Below are 9,898 nucleotides of genomic sequence, written 5' to 3'. Positions count from 1 at the left end.
CAGGGCCAAATTATCTCCATTCAGGATGGAAAGTAAACAGTCAACCTGAGAGGACTGTAAATAGAAAAAGGGGTTCATGGATGAGTTCTGTTTCCTTTGAAGCAAGTGAACAAGACATTTCTTTGACACCGAGGTCGTACAGAAACCGAATTGAAAGACAGTAGGTATGGAAAGAAATAACTAAATCAAAACGCTACCATTTTATCTCTTGCATTTAACAAACCAGACAAAACCAAAACATAATGAATCCAGTTGTGTTATTAATCCGGTGTAAATGGATATCATTGTACGGCCACCCTGCCGAGTCAACTAACAAGAGACGCTTCACAGCATGAGATTAGCTCCAACCACAGACGACGTATCGGTGTCGGCTTTAAAAAAAAACACTTTTGACTTTAATGGAGTCAATTAAAAGGTCATTTAGGGTTGTGATTGATCTCTTTTCTCTCTGAGTTAGCTACGATCATCGCAGACACTCAGTCACTGTGGATTGGTTTCATTGGTAGAGGAAATGTAGATAAAGGAACAAGCTGGTCCACTCCAAAATACCTTTTTTTCCTTCTGCCTCTGCATTGCTTTCTCTCTGGGGTTTTTATCCTGGGTTTCTGTAAAGCGCTCTGTGACAACTGGGGTTTTTAGCCTGGGTTTCTGTAAAGCGCTCTGTGACAACTGGGGTTTTTAGCCTGGGTTTCTGTAAAGCGCTCTGTGACAACTGATGATGGAAAATAGGTTTTAATAAAATAGATTTGATAAAGCCTACTGCTGAAGAGCACCTGTCCGATGACAGAAAGCGCATGACTTGTGACCAGAGTGGTTCCTCTGTAGGTTTCTTCCTATGTTCCTGCCTTCTAGGTTTATCCGAGCCACTATGATTCTGCATTACTTTCTCTCTGGGGTTTTTAGCCTGGGTATCTGTAAAGCACTTTGTGACAACTGATGATGGAAAAAGGGCTTTATAAAACAACATTTGATCGAATGATTGAGTGATTGATTTGTTATAATACTATAAAATGGCATAGTACTGACACTTTCCAAACAATGGAGTTTCATTTACTGTCTCTCAGTTGTACCCAAAACAAAATGGTGGTTATATATAGCTGAATATATATATATTTTTTCCCTTATAAACATGTAACACCTGCATTTAAAATACATTTTATAGTTAGAATGTGTTCCAAATATGTGTTCCAAATATTTTATCCCTCAATTATTATTATTATTATTATTATTATTATTATTATTATTATTATTATTATTATTATTATTATTATTATTATTTGAGTTTAATTTCATTCTGAACATTATTTAAAAATGGGTCAGTTGGTTGAGAACACTTTAACTCATAAATAAGTAGACCTATAGGATAAAAAGCTATGATAATAACCCTATGGTCCATGTGTAACAAGATGCTCAAGGTCAACATTTAAATGAAACCTTTTTTTTATGTCCAGAACCAGATTGTGTAAAGTTACATGTGTCTCACATCTAATAGGCATAACATTTTGATACAATGGACTTTTGAGCAAACACCTTGAGGCAATATGCCTCCCAGCCCAACACAAAACACCAAAACAAACAAAAAAAACCTTAAAGGCCTGAACTGTCTTCTGTGTTAAAATGTGCTTGGGAGCTCTAATGGGGATTCAACAGATGCCAAATGACTATATTTCTGCATGTCTCCCTGTAGGCAAACAGGTGCAGACAACAATACAACTCTAACAAGCCGGTCCTTTCATAGGAAATGACTGAAATGCATCAAAGCAATCAGAGGACGGGGGAACTGTGTTGTTTGTCTCTCTGACTCCTGGTCCACGGGGCCCATCCAAGGATATGAGAAGATTACAAGCTGGTAATAAGGTGGAACCAATCGGCTGAAGGTCTGCCATTGTCTTTCCCAGCATGCTTTGGGAAAGTTCGCCTGGGATAGTGGGCATTTGGTCTGTATCGGAGGGTGGTAGGGACGGGAGGGGCGCGAGGGTTATCCCCGGGGTTCTTTTGTGAAAGAGACCCCAAAATGCCCTCAATAGCTACACACGCTCAGTTGGTCACGGCTGTTTAGAGATGGGGTACGTTCTGTTACTAACTGCTCTCTGAGATATCTGTCATCTGGCTGGCTGTGTGACGGACCATTGAGTCAATCACTAACCATGAAATGCAGTTGATAAAGCCTATCGCTTTCATTTTAACACAGGATAAAAATGGGGACTTTTGGCAAGAGTCTTGAACAAATCCCTAAGAATCCCTAAGAATGGAAATAATGCTGACTTTACTACCGAAACTTCTTTCTTATATCTTAAAATGTACTCTTCGTGAAGGTGCCTGGGTTGGGTCCCGACTCACTGAAGGTGCCTGGGTTGTGTCCCGTCTTACATGAAGGTGCCTGGGTAGATGTGTGTACAGTATTAGGTAGTTGTTGTGGAATTGTTAGATTACTTGTTACCTTATACTGGTATGCACACCGCTGTAAAACCCCAACGAAGAAGAAGAAGAAGAAGAAGAAGAAGAAGAAGAAGAAGAAGAAGAAGGTCCCCAAGAACACGAAGGTCCCCAAGAACACAGTGGCTACATCATTCTAAAGCAGAAGAAGTTTGGAACCACCAATACTCTTCCTAGATCCTCCAGGCCAAACTGAGAGATCGGGGAAGAAGGGCCTTGGTCAGTAAGAAGTTTGGAACCACCAAGACTCTTCCTAGAGCTGGAGGCTCCTTGCCAAACTGAGAGATCGGGGAAGAAGGGCCTTGGTCAGGGAGGTGATCAAGACCCCGACAGTCACTCTGACAGAGCTCCAGAGTTCCTCTGCTGAGATGGGAGAAACTTCCAGAAGGACAAACCATTTCTGCAGCACTCCACTATGGTGTAGTGTCCAGATGGAAGCCACTCTTCAGTAAAAAGCACATGACAGCCTGCTTGGAGTTTACCAAAAGTCACATATAGGACTCTCAAACCATGAGAAATTGAACTCTTTGGGCTGAATGCCAAGAGTCATGTCTGGAGGAAACCTGGCACCATCCCTACCGGTGAAGCATGGTGGTGGCAGCATCATGCTGTGGGGATATTTTTCAGTGGCAGGGACCTGTCGAATAGTCAAGATCAAGGGATAGATGAACGGAGCAAAGTACAGAGAACCTTAATGAAAACCTGCTCCAGAGGTTCACCTTCCAACAGGACAACAACCCTAAGCACACAGCCAAGACAACACAGGAGTGGCTTCGAGACAAGTCTCTGAATGTCCTTGAGTTGCCCAGCCAGAGCCCACACTTGAACCCGATAGAATATCTTCAGAGAGATCTGAAAATAGCCGTGCAGCGACGCTCCCCATCCAACCTCACAGAGCTTGAGTGGATCTGCAGAGATGAATGGCAGAACCCCAGCACATTCGGCTCCAGCTGCAGGATGGATCAGGAGTGGACCGGTCCCCTCCGCTGAGGCTGCAGAAACCTGATGAACCGACTGAGGAATGAGAGCCCGATGAGCCGGCTGACAATGAGAGCCAGATGAGCTGGCTGATACTTCCCCAGTTGCCTCGGTCCTGACACCCGGCTTCACCTACAACCCTTTGGTGAGGCGTCATTCTGTAACAACTGAGAGTCGGGAAGCAAGTTAAGGGAACAACGCGAACAACGCACAGACAAAAAAACAGAAACAATGATAACTGGAGGGAGGTGAGGGAGTCCAGGTGAGTGTCATTATGCGCTAATGCGTGTAACGATAGTGACAGGTGTGCGCCTTAACGAGCATCCTGGTGACCTAGAGGCCAGAGAGGGAGCACACGTGACAGTTTTACTTTGTCATTATGTAGTATTGTGTGTAGGTAGAGTGATGAGGGAAATAAAAAATACAAAAATATTTAATACATTTTAGAATAAGGCTGTAACATAAAAAAATGTGGAAAAAGTCAAGGGGTCTGAATACATTCCGAATGCACTGTATGCAATATATACACATACATACATATATATATATATATTTAGCTTCCTCTTGTGCCCCCATGGGCCAGGGCACCGTCCCAGTAAGCCCCTGCATTAATCCGGCCCTGAAGGAAATAAATGGGAAGGTATTGTTTCTGTCAGAGAAAAGGGAAACTTTATTAGCTAAGTACAGTCCAGCAATTTCAACACAACAGTAGCAGTAGCGTAACGTGTATTATTTATGCATGTTATGGTTCTCACACTTATTCATCCCCCATGCAGGTGCCAGCTGCCCCTCCAGCTCACAGTCCGTCAAGTAGATCCTGAAAATACATAAAATGAAGTACAACTATTAACCAAAACATGAGCAAAGTACAATTGTGTGAACTTCCTGTCGATTGCTAAACTGCCACGTACTTTATCGAATTGGAGTGCCATGGTAAAACAGTAACAAAGTACAGCTTACCATTACTTTCACCAACAGGTTATGTGAAATGAAACTAGCTAGCCTAGACCCATTTTAGGCTGTAACTGCGTGACTAACGTTAGCTATAGCTAGCGGCAGTGCATAGTGCACCGGCTAACTATGGCCACGTGACTCACTCAAAACTTTTGATGCTGCATTTCTCCTGCCATTTTCGCCACAGACTTAAATGCCTGGTACTGCCATCAGACCCTGTAACAGTTTGAGCCCTGGTATTTACAACAAGTAGCTAGCTAGCTAACTTACTGGGCTAATGTTAAATATGAAGTTGTCGCTCAACAGCAAGGAAGTAACCCTGTCGCTAACATTGCTGTTAAAACCGTTCTAACCTCTAGTCCTACTAAAACACGTAGCTAGATAACTTACTGGGCTAATGTTAAATATGAAGTTGTCGCTCAACAGCAAGCAAGTAACCCTGTCGCTAATGTCTGTTAAAACTAACCTCTAGTCCTACAAAAACACGTAGCTAGATAACTTACTGGGCTAATGTTAAATATGAAGTTGTCGCTCAACAGCAAGGAAGTAACCCTGTCGCTAACATTGCTGTTAAAACCGTTCTAACCTCTAGTCCTACTAAAACACGTAGCTAGATAACTTACTGGGCTAATGTTAAATATGAAGTTGTCGCTCAACAGCAAGGAAGTAACCCTGTCGCTAACATTGCTGTTAAAACCGTTCTAACCTCTAGTCCTACTAAAACACGTAGCTAGCTAAAGGCACAGCAGGCTGCAGATCTATTTTCAAAAGATGTAACGACGTTACAATGAAATAGTTGTGATCATGTTAAGGAGAACAAAACACAACTTACATTTGAACACCACCGCAGAAGCTTCAATATTCACCATCTTCCAAGTTGTTTTGTTGATTACTTGTAGAGATCTAGCTATCAAAACTCGCAGCCCCAATGCATTATGGCTCTAAAATTCCAGAAAAGTGTGCCGTGAACTTGAAATGAATATAACATCCTGGCATAAAGCATACTCTATTGTATAAAATTCACATACTATAAAACATTCTATTTTTACATACTGTTAATATGTGATACGGGGTTACGTTTCCCGCTATTCACAGTGTAGTGCATTCATGGAGGCCAAGGGAAGCCAGGCTTCCCCGAAAATGCTACTAAAAATAAAAATAAAAAAACAAACATGTAAAATAATCTTTCCTCTCTCTGTATATATCTCACCGGAGAAAGCATCCAAGAGAGCGAAACATCGCCCCTCTGTCTCCGTATGTGTAGCCCATCTATCTGATGCTGTCTGGTCAAAAAGAGTATGACATTGTTGCCGCCCATAGCACTGAATGCAAAGGAAGCCAGCAAGCATTTTGCCTCCCTTTATATACATTGTCTATACAATAATAGCCTATCAGCATTGAGCTAAACTGATTGAACTCAACTGTAAATGTTCCTGGTGCACAAAAACGTTCAAACAGGTGCCATTAATACAGGTAATGAGTGGAGGACAGAGGAGCCTCTTAAAGAAGAAGTTACACGTCTGTGAGAGCCAGAAATCTTGCTTGTTTGTAGGCAACCAAATACTTATTTTCCACCATGATTTGCAAATAAATTCATAAAAAATCCTACAATGTGATTTTCTGGATTTTTTTTCTTCTCATTTTGTCTGTCATAGTTGAAGTGTACCTATGATGAAAATTACAGGCCTCTCTCATCTTTTTAAGTGGGAGAACTTGCACAACCGGTGGCTGACTAAATACTTTTTTTTACCCCACTGTAGGTATTCGGACAGGGCCAAGAGGTGACAGTGATGGATTTACTAGTAGTTAGCATCTTCCCAAAACCATGTCCACCATCAAAAACAAAGCTTCTCACAACACAGCACAAACCAAAGCCAGCAGCAGACCTATTAAAGTCTTATAGACCGATAGGGGAAAAACAGGCAGTGGGAGTGGATGTTATTGTCCTTTTTAAATCGCATTGACAATCCCAAGGACAGGGGTGTGTTTTTTTTATTTTTTAGGTTCCCTCTTTCTATGTGGAGGGCGATGAGGTGGGGGGTACGCAAGGCACTGTGGAACTGGAGTTCTATGGGGTTTGATGGATGACAACACACCCCCCCCCCGCCCACCCCCCAAAAATGAAATAAATGGAGTCAGTTCTGAACGTGAACAGAAGACAAAGAAAGAGTAGTTGGTCTTGGAAAGAGATCGGAAACGCACAACGCCTACTTGCCAAGGTTTTGACAGGGGTGTTCAGGCAATTAATACTACAGAATAAAACCTAACACGCCATTGTTAGCATGTTTCCTTTTAGCACTGACATTGCTAATAACTTCTTTATTGAGGGAAATTTTACTGACAATAACCACGTTTCATTACAGTTTTTATGCGAGAAAAGTCCAACCGTATAAGAAAGATAATCAAGATAATCAGTCGTTTAAGTTTTATAAAATGCCGTCAAATAATTTCTTAGTTCAACACGGTGGGGTTTTTTTGTTGCCTGTAAAATGCATTATACGAGAAATGGTGGTGGAAATGCCTTTATGCGCAAATATTCATGTAATAACCATCATAATATCAAATATTAATGTAATAACCATCATAATATCAAATATTAATGTAATAACCATCATAATATCAAATATTAATGTAATAACCATCATAATATCAAATATTAATGTAATAACCATCATAATATCAAATATTAATGTAATAACCATCATAATATCAAATATTAATGTAATAACCATCATAATATCAAATATTAATGTAATAACCATCATAATATCAAATATTAATGTAATAATATCAAATATTAATGTAATAACCATCATAATATCAAATATCAAATATTAATGTAATAACCATCATAATATCACATATTAGACATCATAATATCAAATATTAATGCCATCATAATATCACATATTAATGATGACATGGTGTGTTGGTCCTCCCACTATGACTGGGGAAACCCATGCAGTTTATCAGGCTACAGATGACATCCGTTATGATGAACTTCACAGGGTGATGAAAGAGCCCGGCGATGAGCTTGATGCTGCTTTCTGATAAAAATAGAGGATCTAATTCTGGTGACATGATGATTGATGCTTGACTGCCATTTAACAAATTAAAAATTCACGCTTTTATCCTTAATGATCTCAACATAGGGCCTTCCGGGTGGTGCAGTGGTCTAGGGCACTGCATCGCAGAGCTAGCTGTTCCACCAGAGACTCTGGGTTCTCGCCCAGACTCTGTCGCAGCTGGCCGCGACCGGGAGGCCCATGGGGCGACACACAATTGGCCCAGCGTCTTCCGGGTTAGGGAGGGTTTGGCTGGTGGGGATATCCTTGTCTCATCGCACACTAGCAACTCCTGTGGCGGTCCGGGCGCAGTGCACGCTAACCAGGTCCATGGACCTCCCAGTCGCTGCTGGTAAACACATCATTTCTTGTAGAGGCTGCAGCCCAATCCCCTCAGATATAAAGTTTGTACCTACGTCATAACTTGTTAAAGCGGTCTTTTTCTATACTTGAGAGGACCCGGACAAGAAAATTGTTTAAGAAATCGTCTGTTTGAGCTACAAGCTAATAAGTAAGATGAGACTCTGAGCTCTCCGTCGCGGACGTCGTAATTTCGAAGAGGTCTTCTCACAAGAACGATTGTCTAGACCTGAATCGATGGAGCTACAAAGTCACCGATATCAAAAGAGGGTAAAACCCTCACGAAAAAGAAAAATGCTGTTCTGCTCTATGACACAAGATTCGGCGGAGTCGTCTGAAGATACTGGGTTGTGAAAATGTAAGATTTTGCAAAGGGGTTAAAAAAAAAGTGCAACCGAATAACATGACCAAATATGAGTAAAAAAATAAATAAAATGTTTTCTTGTGTCTATAAGATATAGTACAGACACTTCCAAACAATATATCTGATATGTTCAAGTGTGATATTCAATGTGTTTCTATTGGATATAGCAGTAAAGCCCAAATTCATTGTTTCATAAAAAATAAAAAATAAATGGTATACATTTTTTTTATACCTACAAGGGGTCCTAAAATTGCAAATCAAATGACTAAATTATCAATTTTATGACCATCTTAAAACAAATCCATATGTAAGCATAGTAGATATTACGATCTAAAGTGTTAGAACTCCTTAAGATGAATGAGTCGCTCTGGATAAGGGTGGTTTCAGGGTAGTGATGGGGGTAAAGGGTGGTTTCAGGGTAGTGATGGGGGTAAAGGGTGGTTTCAGGGTAGTGATGGCGGTAAAGGGTGGTTTCAGGGTAGTGATGGGGGTAAAGGGTGGTTTCAGGGTAGTGATGGGGGTAAAGGGTGGTTTCAGGGTAGTGATGGGGGTAAAGGGTGGTTTCAGGGTAGTGATGGCGGTAAAGGGTGGTTTCAGGGTAGTGATGGGGTAAAGGGTGGTTTCAGGGTAGTGATGGGGGTAAAGGGTGGTTTCAGGGTAGTGATGGGGTAAAGGGTGGTTTCAGGGTAGTGATGGGGGTAAAGGGTGGTTTCAGGGTAGTGATGGGGGTAAAGGGTGGTTTCAGGGTAGTGATGGCGGTAAAGGGTGGTTTCAGGGTAGGGTAGTGGTTTCGGGGTGGATGGGGTAAAGGGTGGTTTCAGGGTAGTGATGGGGTAAAGGGTGGTTTCAGGGTAGTGATGGGGTAAAGGGTGGTTTCAGGGTAGTGATGATGGGTGGTTTCAGGGTAAAAAGGGTGGTTTCAGGGTAGTGATGGGGGTAAAGGGTGGTTTCAGGGTAGTGATGGGGGTAAAGGGTGGTTTTAGGGTAGTGATGGGGGTAAAGGGTGGTTTCAGGGTAGTGATGGGGTAAAGGGTGGTTTCAGGGTAGTGATGGGGGTAAAGGGTGGTTTCAGGGTAGTGATGGGGGTAAAGGGTGGTTTCAGGGTAGTGATGGGGGTAAAGGGTGGTTTCAGGGTAGTGATGGGGGTAAATGGTGGTTTCAGGGTAGTGATGGGGGTAAAGGGTGGTTTCAGGGTAGTGATGGGGTAAAGGGTGGTTTAAGGGTAGTGATGGGGGTAAATGGTGGTTTCAGGGTAGTGATGGGGGTAAATGGTGGTTTCAGGGTAGTGATGGGGGTAAAGGGTGGTTTCAGGGTAGTGCTGGGGGTAAAGGGTGGTTTCAGGGTAGTGATGGGGGTAAAGGGTGGTTTCAGGGTAGGGTTAGGCTTCGTTCAGTGTTACCCAGGGCTTCTCTCCATTCTGCCAGGGCTTCTCTCCATTCTGCCAGGGCTTCTCCCCAGTCTGCCAGGGGTTCTCCCTAGTCTGCCAGGGGTTCTCCCTAGTCTGCCAGGGGTTCTCTATCCAGTCTGCCAGGGGTTCTCCCTAGTCTGCCAGGGGTTCTCCCTAGTCTGCCAGGGGTTCTCCCTAGTCTGCCAGGGCTTCTCCTTAGTCTACCAGGGATTCTCCCTAGTCTGCCAGGGCTTCTCTCCATTCTGCCAGGGCTTCTCCCCAGTCTGCCAGGGCTTCTCCCCAGTCTACCAGGGGTTCTCCCTAGTCTGCCAGGGCTTCTCCCTAGTCTACCAG

The sequence above is a fragment of the Oncorhynchus keta genome, chromosome 34 (genome assembly GCF_023373465.1).
Source record: "Oncorhynchus keta strain PuntledgeMale-10-30-2019 chromosome 34, Oket_V2, whole genome shotgun sequence".
Lineage (NCBI taxonomy): Eukaryota > Metazoa > Chordata > Actinopteri > Salmoniformes > Salmonidae > Oncorhynchus > Oncorhynchus keta.
The sequence above is the reverse complement of the archived record's forward strand: the minus strand, read 5'-3'. Positions refer to the sequence as shown.